This window comes from Ixodes scapularis, unplaced genomic scaffold, assembly GCF_016920785.2.
Source record: "Ixodes scapularis isolate PalLabHiFi unplaced genomic scaffold, ASM1692078v2 PGA_scaffold2__306_contigs__length_199485367, whole genome shotgun sequence".
Classification (NCBI taxonomy): Eukaryota; Metazoa; Arthropoda; class Arachnida; order Ixodida; family Ixodidae; genus Ixodes; species Ixodes scapularis.
In genome coordinates, this window is record NW_024609857.1 from 12,832,884 (window position 1) to 12,849,793 (window position 16,910).

Genomic DNA, 16,910 nt, shown 5'->3' on the forward strand with positions numbered 1-16,910 from the left:
GTCGCGCCGCCTACGGATCCTCAGTGGAGCAATAAAACTTTGGTTGGGGCTAGTTGGTTCATAGCGATTAAAAGGCCACTGCCTTTTAACCTTTTAATCCCGGAGCAGTGTAATATGACCACTGCTCCGGGATCGGCGGATCCCTTCCCGTCATTCACCTGCCCGGGAATCCCCTTTCCGCGGCCGCCGCGGTCGTTTGACTCGTTTCGAAGACGTTTTCGCTTCCGTCCGAGCGCAGCCAAAGCTATGTGTGGTCGAAGTCAATCACCCGCCGGCAATAGGTCACGCGATTTTGCCTGCACTTTTGTATCACTCCGCTGCGCCGCCGGTCGTCCGCGCCGCCCGCGCTCGCCGAGTATTTCGTCTGCTACGGGTGTATCAACGGTATCGTCTGCTACAGGTCTAAAAAGTGCCCTTTCACGTTCTGAAATTTGGTCACAGGGGATGTCGGTACGTAGGCTGGCCGCTGGCGTCTGTGTCCGAGCTTTCCACTTGTTCGGCATTTCGGCATAGTTTCGAGATGCAAGTACACATTGCAAGGTGACCGATGACCCGGCCGTTGATGTTTCCTTTTATTGCCTGGATATACCAGGGCTCGAGGCGCAGTCCTTTTCACCAGCTTCTCGGCGTTCAATGTGATCGACAGGTAAAGGGGGGGCCCCGATTTCGCCGCGTATCAGTGAATTGTAGTGGCCCGGACGCTTTTCTTGTTTACAACGTATTCGCGGTACGACGCGGCCGGAGTTTCCTGCCGAATCCGAAGGTAGACATTCATCACGTCCTTTCGTGCCTGACGCCCAAACGTGCCTTTGCTAGCGGACGTTTTAGAACGAATCGCTGAGGAAAGCAGCGAAGCACATGATTCGGTCATTACGGGAACGAAATCACACAGAAAAACCGAGCGCAGCAACGGCGTTATCAGCGGATGTACGTGTTTTCACCAAACCCCAAGCATGTACATGAACCTATTAATAAAAACATAAACTTCAGATATTTAAATCCTTTAGCTGCAAATCATTCTCTGCAGTACACATCTGGAATATTGTGCAATGTTTACGCACACAACAATAAAAAAAAAAAAAATCTTTTGCGGACTACTTTGGTGCGTAGGAATGCTCTTCTCGAAGTTGCGAACCGTCCCCCAGCCTTTGGCAGCGCTCGGACGGAAGCTGAAACGAAGTTATATAGCACGCAAAAATGTTCCAAAAGCCGGGTGAATTCATGATTGAAAAGGTTTACTCCGACTTAACATAACAAGTTAATAACAAAAGGTACAGACGTTTCGCCACCTATGCAGGTGGCATCTTCAGTATACACTGACACAAGGGTGGGGGCAAAGAAACTCGTCGAGTCCTGGTTCATTCGCCGTGACTCATCGGTGTGCAACACCAACCGTGGCCCCCTGCCGGACGTTTACGGGGACGTGTGTGATAAGTAGACTGGTCGACCTCACCTCATTTGTGTCAGTGTATACTGAAGATGCCACCTGCATAGGTGGCGAAACGTCTGTACCTTTTGTTATTAACTTGTTATGTTAAGTCGGAGTAAACCTTTTCAATTATATAGCACGTGTTCGACGCACGAGCGTCAGAAATGGCTCAGGAGCTTCTAGCAAAGATTGCCGGAATGCCGGAAGCTGCTCGAGCAACTTGACGACGAACTGTCGTCAAGCAGCAGCAGCAGTAAGGCCGGCGGTACACGCGGCACGTCCCTAGCGGCCATTACGAATTCTTCTGAGACGAGATAAGCGAGATCAGGCAAGCTGCCCCAAGAGAAAGGAAGTCACGTGTGTGCGCCGAGGGCTGGCCCGGCTGGCTTCCGGTTGAATCCGCCGAAATCGGCGGAGCGATTTTTCTCGGATCCAGATCGAATCTGGAGCGGGAGCTAATCCAACACGACTAGTGGAACACGTCCGTCTCGATCCCGATCGCCCTGTGAAATGGGATCGCTCCAGAAAAGTCGATCCCGGCGCGCTCCAAAACGACCAGTTGAATTCGCCATTAGTTTCTTCGAGCCTGCTGCTCATCGCTGGCGTTGTCTCGCGTTTTGTGTGCACGCTGCCGCGGGGGGCTGCGTCTGTTCGTCCCCTTCCTTTTGCGATCGAAAATATGTACCGGCCCACCGAATTTTCGATTCTTTCTATTCAGCATGTACACGAGTGGCGAAATTACTTCCTGTGCTCTGTACGGCCACAACCACTTTAGTGCTAGCTTTTGTTGGTGTCGCTCAGAACGTGGTTTCGTCTAAGTTCGAGATCGCCAACTTTTCAGCGGAGTTCTCGGCAAGAGCGGTCCTACCGAGCTTTTTGTTTAGCTCGTGCTACCCCGAGATGGCGACGGGCCTCCGTGAATGCTTCGTCATCCGGGTCTGTACCGCGCACGCACGCTCAGTCTGCGTCGACTGCGCATCGTTCATCCCGGCGTTTGCCCTGGGGACGCGGTCCATTGGATTCAGTAATTCTCTTCCGGATGTGAAAAGACGGGGCTTGGGGTCGGAGGGGGGGGGGGGGGGGGGGGGGAGGAGGGAGTTTGTCGAACGATTGCCAGTGGAACGAGAGCGATCCCAATTTCGGGGATGTATGCGTCCCAGTCGCGGTGCTTTTCGGCAAATGCAGCCAGCGTGGGTTTGATGTTTCTGTTACATCGCCCCACGATGTTTACCTGTGGGTAATACCGTGGTAGGGTTTATTATTTTGTTTTTTGTGTTTTTGTGCCCAGGGCTTTGCAAGTATCCACAAATCCTTGCCCGACGAAATGGCTCATCCGATCTGTTAGAAGAGTTTCGGCAAACCCGAATCGGGTGAATACCTCATTGAGCTTTTCAGTGATCGCTCGGTCCGTCAGCTTTCGCAGTGGGAAAATTTTTACCTGTCTGTTGTAGTGGTTAGTCACTCAACCAAGAGATACTGGTGTCCTTTGATGCTTCTCGGCAAAGGGCCGACCACGTCGCAAGCCGCCAAAGACTGCGGCTTTTGGCTATGTGTCGGCTGCATTAGGCTCGGAGGTTTGCCGCCTCTTTGTTTGAAGCGTTAGGGAGTTCTCGCCGTCCCGCAACGCTCTCCGCAATCCGCAACGATACCCGGAACTCTACGGTCAAGGTCATCGGCGCGCAGGCGCAGTAGCGGCTTCTTCGTTGCGGAGGGGGAAACGCGGTCTACGAAACGTCCCTAATGGTACGTTTACACTTGCGGATCCGCCAGCGAATCCGCCCAGCTTTTGCCGCTGGGGCGAAACGCTGGGCGGAAAACGCGGCGGCGAGCCGTTTAGGTCCGGGATCTATTTCTGCCGCCGAACGAGGCGTTTCGCTGACCGGATATGACATTCTTGCGCGGCGCGACGCTGCCTACGTCACGAGTACGCGTTCTTCCGGGAGCAGCAAAGCCCGGGAGAGAGAGAGCCGAGGCGGGAACTCTCGCGCCTTCTCGTCATATTTGACGAGACGTTGTGGGAACCGCTGCCGCAGCCGGCGCTGCCGCCACTGCTCGAAGGAAACAGATGTAAACGCAACCCGCTCGTCGCCGCCGCCGCCGGGAGCGGATCCGCTCCCGCGGCAGCGGATTTCTTCTCAGGTGTAACCGTACCATAATGGTTAAGCGTGACACGTGCGGGCGTAGCGGAATACGTTCCTTCAAGGCGCATTCACACCGGCGATGTAAGCAGTCGCGCGATGCGACTAGATCGCATCGCAAACAAATTAGATGGTCGCACTGGCGTGCGCGATGAGCGAGTCCAACGCCTTCGTTGGCGAGTCGCTTCTGGGAAACTGTCGCTCCGAACGCCGCTGGTTGGCTCAACCGCTTCACGACTAAATCACATCGCAAAAAGTCGGGTCACCAAGCGACTGCTCAAATCGCGTCGCATTTTTCCCGCGAGGGTCGCTTTTATGATGAAAGTTATCGCGCGACTAGATCGCATCGCCGGTGTAAACGTGCTTTTACATGTCCAGCCTGATTGCGATGCAGCATAACTTTAGCTGCTCGCGTGTCCACCAAGTGTGAGTCATGACAGTAACGCGTTACTGCGCACCTCAGATTTCTCGGAACTACGACCTTGAACACATCATCTGTGTCCTCAGATTGAATACTTCTTCACCAGGAACCCGTCGGCGTTCAGCAGAAATTGATGCAGCGTGTCAGTATCAGTACCAGATACATGCCGACGAGCGACGTTTACTGCAATACGTTCCGAGTCCCAGGGTTGGGCAGTATCGCGATACAAATGTATCGCGATAGTATTTCAGAAATACATTTTGTATCAGTATTTCTGTATCGCGATACCTTTTTTTCACCAGTATCTGTATTCCTGTATCGAAATACATTTCGAATGTTTCTTTGTATCGCGATACAATCAAGGTGAAATGTATTTCCTTACATTTCTTGAGAAATACACCCCCCCCCCCAAAAAAAAAAGAGAAAAGAAAAAAAAGAAAAGTCCAAAAGCCTTTTTTTTTTTCTTTTTACGTCAGAGGACATTAGGGTCAAGGAGATACTGGGGCATTGTTACCATGCTGACCAAGGTTCCTTCCGATTCTCCGACCTATTTTTCTATGCGTCCTCTTCTCTCTTCTGAGAAGTGTTGCGTAGTCGGAGACTCGAACCATATGGCGTGCCAGGAGTGGAGTCAGATCACCTTGTGCCGCAGGTCCTTAGGTAGGGGTTTCTTGAGCCATTTTTTGCTGGCATCCAAAGCCCGCTGCTAACCGTCTATTTTGCCCTAGCGTACACAGTACACCCAGCCTGCAAAGCTGACTCACATTCCATTGCAGCACGAGGCTGGCGGGGGTTGACTTGAAATAGTAGGATTACTCACGCAGTGAAGTTCACCACATATTCCAATGCGACTGCGGCTGAGCCCGTAATACTGCACAGCTCAAGGGTACGTCCCAGCCGACGTGAAAGTGACCCGCTGCTCTGGTGATTCGAAACCCAGGACGGAAGTCAAACGTGGCCTCGCTGTGCCGACCCAGACTTCGTACACCTGCGACTCGTCTCTAACGCGCGCTGTTTCTCGGAGAGCTCGCACCTGTGCCGGCAATATCAGGTCGAAACCTACGAGTTCTCTATCTGCAGTGCGCAAGACAAAACTTAACGACCGCAATCCATGCGTCGGTGGCGGACGTTCGGTAGGAAGGACCTTCGCAACAGGGATGCCACCGTATCGTTTTATCAACCGTAACAGAGGATAAGGCATCTGTTTCAGGATGCTTCAGGTGGTCCACTATTCTCGAAAATTCCAAATGACACTGCCTGCATGATCTTCAACGAGGTAACCTGCAACGAAAGCACGTATTGTCCTTTCATACAACAGCGCGGTAAAGTTTTATGTTCAAAACCACCACCTACAGACAAAGAATACCAGTTCATTCCACCGTGACGTCATGTGATAAATGGTGACAGGGGCGTTCTTATCGGACAGGGGCATGGTGACATTTTGATGGGATTTAGGATGACATAGAATTTATATAGAGGTCGAAGTCTTTTCGCATCCCTCGTCAGACAGACAGGATGTCAGGGAAGGGACCGCGGTCAGTCTTTGATAGAACGTTTTTTTGAGCCCACTGAAGACTACTCGTCGTTCAAAATCACTACCTTCAAGGCAAAGTGCCAAGCCTACGGGAAAGTAATTTCAGGATCAAAAGCTTCCACTTCCAACTTCAAGCTTCATCTCATTTGGCGTCTCAAACAAATTTGAAAAATGTATTGCAGTATCAGTATTTCTGTATTTGTATTTCTGCCCTCCCTAAAATGCATTCCTGTATTTGTATTTCCAAATACTTTTTGCCTCTATTTAAAATGTATTTCCGATACGTATCGCAATACACTTTTACAGATATATTTCAGTATCACTATTTCAGCTATTATTTCAATGTATCCCAGTATTTGTATTTCCAAATACATTTTTGAGTATTTCTGCCCAACCCTCGTTCCGACTTCACGGAGTCCAACTGTCTCGAAACTCCGCCAATCACCTTTCGACAAAACGCATCATTCTGCTGAACTTTCAGTAGCTCTTTTTTTGCTGAACACGATCCACACCGCGCTCACTGCGTCTGCGTGGCTCACGGCTTCGTCCGAGGAAGCCAGTGGTGCCGCCTTCACTTGGGAGATATTTTTTGGGCTTCGCATGACGTGGAGTTTGCCGTTGGCTCGGCCTGGGTCCTCGCGCAAAAATATATGCTGTCCACAGGGGCTCAGGGCAGTGCATCGGCCGCCACGTTTGCGCTGCCTTTCATGTACCGCACGACATAATCGTATTTCTGCAGTAGCAAGGCCCATCTCGCTTATCGTCCTTCGATTTAGCGAAATCTCGGCAGCCATATTAGGCTCTGGTGGTCTGTTTCGGTCATGAACGTAGACCCGTCAACATAAATGTCGAAGCGCTGTACGTTGGCTGTACACTCTTATATGCTGTACACTCTTAAAAATTCTGTTCTTGAAAGGTTCTTTGACGCCCAAAGAACTCTTTCAGCTTGTGAAGAACGGTTTTACCTCAAGCCCTATCGCCCCCTGGCGCACTAGAGAAATAACAATGAAGAACTCTTTCACATAAAAAAAGGACCTTAAAAGCACCCCATAGGCCTTTCACGAAGAACCCTTTTAAGGGGGTGCTTAGAAGAACTTTTTGGGATGCAAATATGGACAACCCAACCGAAGAACCCCTAAGAGTTGTCTTACAACCAGATTTTTTTAGAGTGTGGTTCATCCCCGCCGGCGACAGCGAGCGGCTAACAAAAGTAACCGGTCCTAGTACACCCTCGTTCTCTTGGAGCAGGACCGCTCCCAAGCACTGTTTGCTCTGGTTTGCTCGGGTCCGTTTGGATCACGAAAGGCTTGTTCAAGTCGGGAAGCTTTAGTTCAGCTGCGTCCGAGAGCGCTTTACAGGTGCAGCGGAATGCCGCCTCACACCTGTGGATCTAATCTCCAACTCAAGGACTTTCTCAACCGCGTGAGTGGCGCTAGGAATGATGCGCAGTTTCGGACGAATTGGCGGTAAAAGTTCACCATTCCCAGATATTGACGGAGCGAGCTTAGGTCCGTCGGCGCAGGAAACTCCCGGATAGCCTGTAGCTTCTCGGAATTCGGTACAGTGCGACCGCAATCGAGCATGAACACGAGCAAGATGATGCGAGTTTCGGAAATTCGGGCATTTTCTAGGTTCACTGTGATCCCCGCGAGCTTTAGCCTGTCGAATACATACTTCAGACCTCATAGGAGATCTTCGAAGGTTGTTGGAGTAGACGACAATGTCTTCGAGATAGGTCTTTGCATTTTTGGTAATCATATAAAATAGCGAAAAAATCATCAACAACAAGGGTACGAAGTAAGCAGGGCAAGCGCTAACTTTCAGCTTTTTGACTCAAGAAAAAGCAAAGGATATATTATATACATACACAAAGCGACAACATCTACAGTTATCAAGCCTGTGTGCCATCATGCAAACACTGCAATTAATTTTCATAAAGCACAATTAACGTGAAACTGACAGATGCCGTCCCACTTTTTTTTAATGTAAAGAACGGTTTTAAAAGTTTACGAGCAACAGACTAACGGCTCACGGCTTCTCTTCAGAATTCTTATCTGCAGAAACCGCGGAACACAGCCACAAGTGTTGCCATGTATCAGGAAATCTGAGCCATATTTATGTTTTACTGATAGTGAGTGTTACCGTGCTCCATGATTGATGCATCGTCCAGTCTGGCAGGCACGTAGCCGGGGGAGGGGGGGGGGGGGGCCTACGGGGCCCGGCCCCCCCCCCCTCCCCCCGAAATCTTCCATTTTGCTGGGACCTCCTCCCCCTCTCTCCTCTCCCCCCCCCCCCTCCCCCCCACCCCCCCGAAAAAAAATCTTATCTACGTGCCTGCAGTCTGGCCAATGTAGACCTTTCTACAACTCAGTGGAATTTCATGGACTGCACCCACTGTGAAGTCCACGCAAGGAGTTACGTGTTTCTTTTCACATAACCGTTTTGCCTTGTCATGAAAAATGCGGGAGCACAAACGAGCCAACTTCTTTAGGACCGAGAAAACTACGGGCACATCGTACTTGCTTGCCACTTCATTCAGACTGTGGGCAAGGTTGTGTGGTGGCGAAGCAAGGAAAAGTACCGAACACGACGAAGCTCGGGCAAAGACTATTTTTTATATGACCGTCACGCGCTTGTTGCCTTTTAGCCCCGCGCCCCCGCATTCGGTGGACATCCTTTTCTTTGATGCTCTGTCACCACAGGACTCCCCTCCCAGAGACAGAGTCGCTCCAACGAACCGTTTTGTGTAGAAGTCGTGGAGGAAGAGTCGATGAGTAGCCGGAAGCTGCCTGCCTCGATGAGCACTGTGTTTCGGCCTCTAAACACAATGTTGGGATTGCGTCGAGGTAGGCCGGTTTGAGGCGGTCCGTGGCAACCACTTCTTCTCGTCCGTTAATCTTGATGGTAAATTTTTTTTCATTTCTCGCCAGGACAAAATGTGGTCCAATGTAGGGTGGCTGAAGAGAGCGTCGTACCGCGTCTGTCCTGAGAAAAACATGTGTTTTTTCACGAAGGTCTTTGCTGATAAATGGTTTGGTTGTCGCTTTTGCCCGGGTGGGTATTGGCCTGATCTCTCTGAAGACGTTCTGTAGTCTCTCGACGTATGTCTCGATCTTGGGAGGTGCTGCTGTAGGGTGCAAGGGCGTTGCTAACTCGGCCGGCAAACGAAGTGAAGTGCCGTAGACGAGTTGGGCTGGGCAACAAGCTAGGTCTTCTTTGACAGCAGCACGAAGACCAAGAAGAATGATAGGAAGAAGTTCCAACCAACAAGTTGGATTTTGGTGAGCCATGATGGAAGCCTTCAGTTGACGGTGAAATCTCTCAACAAGTCCATTGGCTTGCGGATGATAGGCAGTTGTTCGTATGTGTGTGGTTCCTAGTAGTTCAGAGAGGCATCTGAAAAGGGCCGATTCAAGCTGTCGGCCCTCTCTGTGACGATCTCGATAGGTGTTCCGAAGTGCGCGACCCAGGTTTGGATGAAAGCTGATGCAACGGTCTCGGCTGTGATATCCTGAATTGGCGTTGCTTCCGGCCAACGAGTGAAGCGGTAAACAATCGTGAGGAGGTATCGGTAGCCTTTGTAGTGTGGTAGAGGTCCGACCCGATCAATGTGAACTTTTTCAAAACGGCTGTCGGGAGGCCCCTTACAAAAACGGGTCTCAACATTCTTTTTAATTTTTTTAGACTTCTTATTGACTTTCCGCGATCCTACTGTATTTCTTTATAAACGCACTTTGTTTTGACTATTGTCAAAAAACTTTCAAAAGAAAAAATATTGAATTGTTTTGTAGACTTATTTATAAAAAAATTAAAAAGAACTTGTAAAGACTTTTTTCTGCAGGTTATTTTCTAAAAAAAATCAAAAGGAAAAACAAAAGATTTTGTTTTGTAGACTTATTTCTACAAAAATTAAAAAGAACTTGTAAAGACGTTTTTCTGTAGGTTATTTTCTAAAAAAATTCAAAAAGAAAAACAATAGATTTTGTTTTGTGGACTTATTTCTAAAAAAATTAAAAAGAAGATGTAACGACGTTTTTCGTAGGTTATTTTCTAAAAATAAAAATAAAACTTATTGACATTATTTCTTTATAATATTTTATAAAAAGAGACATCTTTTTATTATTTTATTTGGACTGCGGTCGTGTGCGGGATCCGATATGACAGATGTTTTTTTTTTTTTACTTTTTATTGAAATCTGTTGACTTCTTGTTCACTCTGATTACTTTCTTTTGACTGACTTCCTGTTGACATGGTCAACAGAAAGTTTGCTGATTTTGTGTTGAAACTTTTTTTATGATTTTCTTCTGCCTGAGTCAAAAGAAGAGCTATTGACTTTCTATTAACTCTACGTTGGATCTTTTTCTGTTGACTTCCTGTTGAAAGTGTTATCAGAAATACTGCAGACGTTCTATTTACTTCGTGTTTAAATTATTCAGTTGACTTCTGTAGCCAGTGTCAAAAAAAGAGCTACAGACTTTCTGTTGATTTTTTATTGAACATAATACATCTTGACTAAATGTCAAAAGTCATTAAGTTTCTCAAAAGTCTCGGACAAGTTGAGAACCGTAGGGAGGAGCCTTCTATCCTTGACAACTCTTCGACGCCTCGCGCCCCTCGAGCTCGACTGCGCAGTCAAAGCACGACGGAAGGTATGGGGCGCGTGCTGGAGGCCAGGCGTTCGAAAAACACGCCTGCCGTTCTCACTTTGTAAATGACTATCGTGGCATTATTGACCCTATTCAACTAGTAAAGAAGAGCAAAATACCTATTTTAAAGTGGAGCAACCGCCTTGACTGGCTTCGTACCGACTGGTGCTATGCAGAGAAGCGATAACAATTGTTCTATGAGCCGTTCTTGTGGAAGTTGTTTTAGCGACTACACGAAATTATTATTAGTTGTACCAATGCTTTTTAATAAGAGATAGAGTCCACGAACTTCGAAACACTGTCTTCCCTTTGACAGAATTTCGAGAAGGAGACCGGAGACTTGAAAACTTAGTAAGTGCTGAGGTGGTCACCGGCCAAATGATTACCTTCAATATGCAGGCTATATAAGGCTCTGGTGCTGTCAACTGGACTGTGTTTCTGGTGTTGAGTGCTTGATGGTGTTTGTGTTTGTTTACATTTGCTTATTTGTGGGATGTGTATGTATCAAAAAGATACTATTTCCTAACGAAATTCAGAAATATATTAAAACAATTAAGTGTTTTTTTAAACGTTAATCTGCGGTTCCGTCAAAAGGAATTCAACAAATTTTTGTAAGAAGGAATTCAAAAGAATGTATGTAAGAAGGAATTCTAAAAAATTTAAGTGGCCAATTTTATCTAGGAGTTAAATAAGTTGTCAAAACAAAGTCTAAAAAACATAAAAAAGTTTAAAAAGAAATTCAATACGACTCCAGAAAATTTTCAACAAAAATTCAAAATAATTTAACTATAGATTTTTGTAAGGGGCAGGAACTTTACAAGTGGAGTTACGGTGTGCCGATGTGTTTTTGCTCGCTGGCACGGCAAACATGCTCTTGCCCACTGTCGGACATCGCTGTTCATGCCCGGCCAGACGTAGCGTTCCGTGATCAGTTTTTGAGATGCTCGAATTCCAGGGTGAGCGAGAGAATGAAGAGAGTCGAAAACTCGTCGGCGTAATTCGGCAGGGACGAAGGGGCGTTGCCTGCTTGTGGAAGTGCCACATACAATGGTGATGTCTGACGAAAAATGTGGAACGTCCGTGAGCTGTAGGGAGGTTGAGGAGTGGCGTAGGTCCCTGAGCTCTTCGTCCTGTTGCTGCAGTCTAGCGAACGTTTCCCACGATAAATCAGAGGCGTTGACTGAAGCAATGTGACTAAGCGTGTCTGCAGGGATATTTTGCGTGCCTTTGACATGTCGTATGTCCGTGGAATATTCTGCTAAAAAAACAAGGTGCCTGACCTCTCTTGGAGAGTAGCTGTTTCTGGCAGCTTGTAAGGCATGAGTCAACGGCTTGTGGTCCGTGAAGATGATGAATTGGCGCCCTTCTAAAAAATATCGGAAATGTTTCACAGCCAGGTAGGCAGCAAAGAGCTCTCGCCCAAAAGCGCTGTACCGTTGCTCGGTGCTGGTTAATTTCTTTGAGAAAAAACCAAGCGGTTTCCATGCTCCACCAAGGTACTGCTGTACCACAGCGCCGACGGCAACTCCGGAAGCGTCTACCGTGATGCTTGTAAGAGCATCGTGCTGGGGATGCTCCAACAGTGTCTCTTGGGCTAAACTATTCTTGGCAGCGGAGAAAGCGTTGTCGGCCCTTTGTTTCCAAGAGAGTGCAGCTCCTGAAGACTTGGACTGCGTGAGCATTGCTTCAAGAGGTCGGAGGATGTTCGAACAGAAGCCGGAGATGATAGAGATGCTCCTCTGGTGATGTGCCTGCGACAAGAATATCGTCGACGTACGCAAAAACAAACGTCAGTCCCCGTGTTACAACGTCGATAAATCTCTGAAAAGTTTGTGCGGCATTTCTTAACCCAAATGGCATGCGAGTGAACTCAAACAGGCCAAATGGTGTCGTTATGGCGGTCTTGGAGATGTCATCTGTGGCTACAGGAATTTGATGGTATGCTTTCGTGAGGTCTATTTTCGAAAAAAATAGTAGATCCTCTCAGGTTGACAGTAAAGTCTTGAATGTTGGGCAATGGGTAGTGGTCAGGGAGTGTGGCCAAATTTAAAGCACGGTAATCCCCACAAGGCCTCCAGTCGCCAGTTTTCTTGGGAACCATGTGGAGGGGCGAGGACCAACAGCTCGAGGATAACCTAACGATTCCCATTTCCAACATATGTTCGAATTCTTGCCGGGCGATGCGAAGTTTCTCAGGGGATAATCGCCGGGGAACTGCATGAGTGGGCTGACCGCGGGTGGCAATGCGGTGTACAACGTCATGTGTGGCAGGTTTGGTCCAGTCAGGAGAGGCAGTCAAAATCGGGAATTCTTTGATAAGACTTGTGTACGGCTCGGGTAGGCAGCATTTGATCGTGAAGGCAAAAGAGGAGATGGTTGTAGGCTTGCCCATTACGGAGAGTCCGGTGGTAGAATCAATGAGTTTCTTGTGTGCCATGTCAACTAAAAGTGTGAAATGGGATAAGAAGTCCGCACCCAGGATGGCATGGCTGACTGGTGCAACGAGAAATACCCAACGAAATGTTCGCCGAATGCCTAGTTCGACAGCAAGGGATCTTCTCCTGTATACAGGGATGCTGCTACCGTTTACTGCTCGTAGGTAACAGATGGGAGTGGAGCCTTTGTCAGCGGTTTGCGAAGGAACAATTCTGACCTCGGCCCCTGTATCGATGAGAAACTGAACATTTGAAAGTCCGTCCTTGAGGAAAAACAGGCGACTGTCAGAAGGTTTTGGAGGAGCACTCGTCGCCGCTAGTGTTCCCTGGTTTCGTTTCCCGACCATCCACAAGGCTGCGTGCAGCGTTCTGCTCTGGAACCAAATTTGCGATTGTACCAGCAAGGTTGAACGTCGGGAGACTGGCTCCTCGAAGGGGAAAAACGTCGCGATTGCGATGATCGGCTAGGAGATCGAGCAGATCGGAACGAGTTACGGGATGGCCCTGAATGACGAGCAAGCGAGCTTGCGACGAGTGTGGACAGGTTCTTGACTTCCTCCCGAATTGTCGTCATTTCTTCAGAGGAGGCGAATCTCTGCTGTTGTGGTTCAGAGAGCTGATGCACGTTCGAGTTGTGCACAGATGCCTGTGGTGGCGCAACCTCCATGATTTTGTCGGCGTGCAGTGCCAGAGCGGGCAGGGTTAAATCTGCTGCCGTGGTAAGCAGCATCTGGACACTGGAAGGAAGTCGTTGTAGAAAAATTTATTTTAGTAATGTTGTATCAAACGTCGCTGCGCGCTCGCCAAGAAGGGCCTGCATGTGACGAAGTAACTGTGAAGGTCGCCGATCTCCAAGCTCTTCTTCTGCTGCCAACAGCTGCTGCAGGCGCTTACGTTCCGAAACCGTCGTTCGTTCTAGGATTGCCGCTTTCAGCGTGTCGTACGATGCAGCGGTGGGCGGATTTGAGAGAATGTCATAGACTTCCAACGCTACTTCGTTGGGAAGGGCAGCTACCAGGTGGCCGAAACGGGTCGTTTGTGACGTGACGTTAGACACGCCGAATCAGGCTTCTACCTGTAGAAACCAGATTTCCGGGTGCTGTGGCCAGAACGGCGGGAGGCGTACAGCGTAGTGGTTGACGGTCTGGGGAGGCTCACCCGTACGATCCGTTTCTTTCGTGTTCGTGGCCATAATTCGCGGGTCACCAGTGTGGTGGCGAAGCAAGGAAAAGAACCGAACACGACGAAGCTCGGGCCAAGACTATTTTTTATATCACCGTCACGCGTCACGCGCTTGTTGCCTTTTAGCCCCGCGCACCCGCATTCAGTGGACATCCTTTTCTTTGATGCTCTGTCACCACAGTTGTAAAGCTACGGAACGACCTCTGTTTCTTTTTTTTGTTCTTTGCCTCGTTGGGACCTTTCTCTTAATCACGTTCATTTTTTGTAGGACGGACTCTGAGGCAACGAGGCAAAGAACAAAAAGACCAACGAGAGTGGCAGGATGCGTTCAAGTATACTTAAACGCATCTTGCCAGGGGAGAGGTCGTACAACGAGATATACATCCTTGTCCGACCTCTCCCATGGCCTGTTGGTACTTTTTAGGTGCTCGAGGAAGTCTGTCGCGCTCACTCGGTCTTCGTACCCAAGGTAAGTCGGGGTAGGGGCTCTGACCGGTGGTCCTGTCAGCGACGGGGGCCTCTGCCACCGACAGGGCCTCCGCCGCCGACTATGCTATGTTTCTCGCAAGTTGCGAGAAACATAGCGTGTGTAGCGCCGTTCCGTAGCGTGGGGCTCGTGAGAACGAGTCTTGACGAGATTAGGGAGAGCAAGCCGGGCCTGTCCGTTTCGCGATCGCGGTTTTGAGGGGCGGATTATATCTAGCTGCTGCGGGAAGGAGCCACGAGAAAGCCGTTCCAGGACAGCAGCAGGCAGTGATTTATGGCGGACATGCTAAATAAGGACACGGGGGAGAAACAAGCTTCGCAATCCGTGGTACTGTGAGCGAAGGGTGTGGCCTCCTGCTCTGCCGCTTTTATCGGGAGGGCAGAACCGACCAAGGAAGCGAGCGAGACGGTAGATCTGAGGAATTTCCGTGGCGTTTCATTTTCGGTGAACAGTGAAAATGAGGAAAGAAAGACCGATCGTTTGTTATCATCTATTTCTGAAGATTTCTCTCCATGGCTTTGGCGCTTGGCTCATTTTGGATTGGCATGAGCAGCTTGACCGTGAGTTGTATTCAATTACAAATAGGGGTGTCGCGAACGTTTGTCGAACCGGATTTTTAGGTCGAACTTTCTGGGTTCGACTGGGTCGAACCGGTTCGACGAACCTTCGAACTTTTCACCAGATTCGACCGGTTCGACTTTATGGGCAGTGTGGCCAGACCTTGATATAAGCATGTCTAGGTTTGGAGAATTTTTTTTATGCAAGGGGGTATTTGGATTTTGTGAACAGCTGCAATTAAAAGAAACTAATTCTAATCTGTGACGAAGTTAATAACTTAATTTTTTGTTCTGTATAAACTCAAATAACCAATCAGCGCTGCCCTTAATGCATCCCTTAGTCATCACCATCCAATCCGAAGCCAGCTGGCCAGCCTGTTGCGCATGCGCACACGAGTCGAACCTCACTACAAGGTTCGTCGAACTCTCCACTAAAAGTTAGAATACGTCGAACCTGGCCGAACTCGAACCTCGGCCGGTTCGCGACACCCTTACTCGGTGCTGCAGATTATGTGAAGTTCGGTATGGACGTGGTAGCTTCCTCTAGTGGCCAAGTCTGCTCACTGCCTATAAACCGTTTATAACCTAATTAATGTTTTTAAAGTTACAATATTTGGGCTCCGCAGTTAGAGGAGCCTCCTTTCAGTTGCAGATGAACTTCAGCTGGGCCACTATATTTTCCTTTTTTAACTTCTGTACCGGTTTTTATGTCTGCGTACTTGGTTCTTTTTTTTTTCTCTGTTTTTTGTTGGAAATGAAAATTAAAGAAAGGGAGAGGCAGAAGACGCCAAGTCAGCGACTTTGTGACCCGGCTTACTCATTACGTCGAGTCTCGAACACGTTCGAATTTATTATTATTAATATTATTAAAGGAATTCAGTGCTTATGGTTTGCTGGTATTTAGATTAAATGCTGGACAATTAAGCTGCCCCGTCAAAGAACCAGGTTCACCATTTCCATGGTCCGGAGACACCAGATGAGAGAGACTCGGGAGAGCGCCGAGCAGGAGTAGCTCAGCAGCTGACAACCGTAATTGGCAGCCCTATTAAGGACCATTTGTCAGAGGTAAATGAAATAAAAACGGGAAAAGACCGCGCACATGGCGGAAGCTGTTCTTGCTTCCAGATGAAAGTATGTGGAGTGCGTCAGGGGCAGGCACTGGAAGGCAACACCGTAGCCCTACGGTTCTGCCTCAACGTGACCTCCCAGCTGCCAGGTGCAACGTCGAAGTCTCGCCTCCTATTCGGCAAAAGCCGCAGCTATCATTTCGTTCGTAATGTGCAGAAACGCAGCTTCAATGCGTTGCTTGAGGATGCCGAGGGTGGAGATTCGACCGGTGTAGACCTGTGACTTGATGAACCTCCATACAAAAAAATCATAGATTGGTGACGGGGATCGCGGTGGCCATGGCATGCTGGGCGAGCCTCTGGGTGTCGCTTAACCATTTCCTGACGGAGGTCCACCAGTGTGGGGCGCTCCATCTTGCATGAATACGCAAACTTGCCGTTGCATCTGGAGGGCCTCGAGCTCGGGAAGAAACTCCTCCTTCAACATGCGCAGATAACGTCTGCCCGTCACAGACTCATCGAAAAAAAAAAAAGGCCCAAAAGCACCCTCCTTCCAGATCCCGCACCATACAGCTACCTTGGGAGAGTACTGAGACCTCTCCACTGTCCAGTGCGGGTTGCAGTTGCTCCAGTACCGGCAGTTCTGAGCGTCGACTTTTCCGTCGAGGTGAAAGACGGCCTCGTCCGAGAAAAGAAGGAAGTCCAGATGGGAGGGGTTGGCCGCGATCCTTAGGATCTCTTCGCGGCAAAAATCGAGCCGTCTTTCATAGTCTTCAGGCTTCAGCTCGTGGAGAACGTGCATGCAGGTTGTGTCGGCGAAGAATCCGGCACACAGTGAAATCTGAAACTCCAGACAAAGTCGCCGCTCTCTTTGTGGACAGGTGCGGGTCCGTTTCGAAAGCACCCATGATCTCGTACGCGAGCTGCTGTTTTTCTGGCGTGCTGGCGAAGACGTGCTTCTTGTTCGCGACGCTGCCCACTGCGCCGAAACGCTGGACCCACTTCCAGATGGTT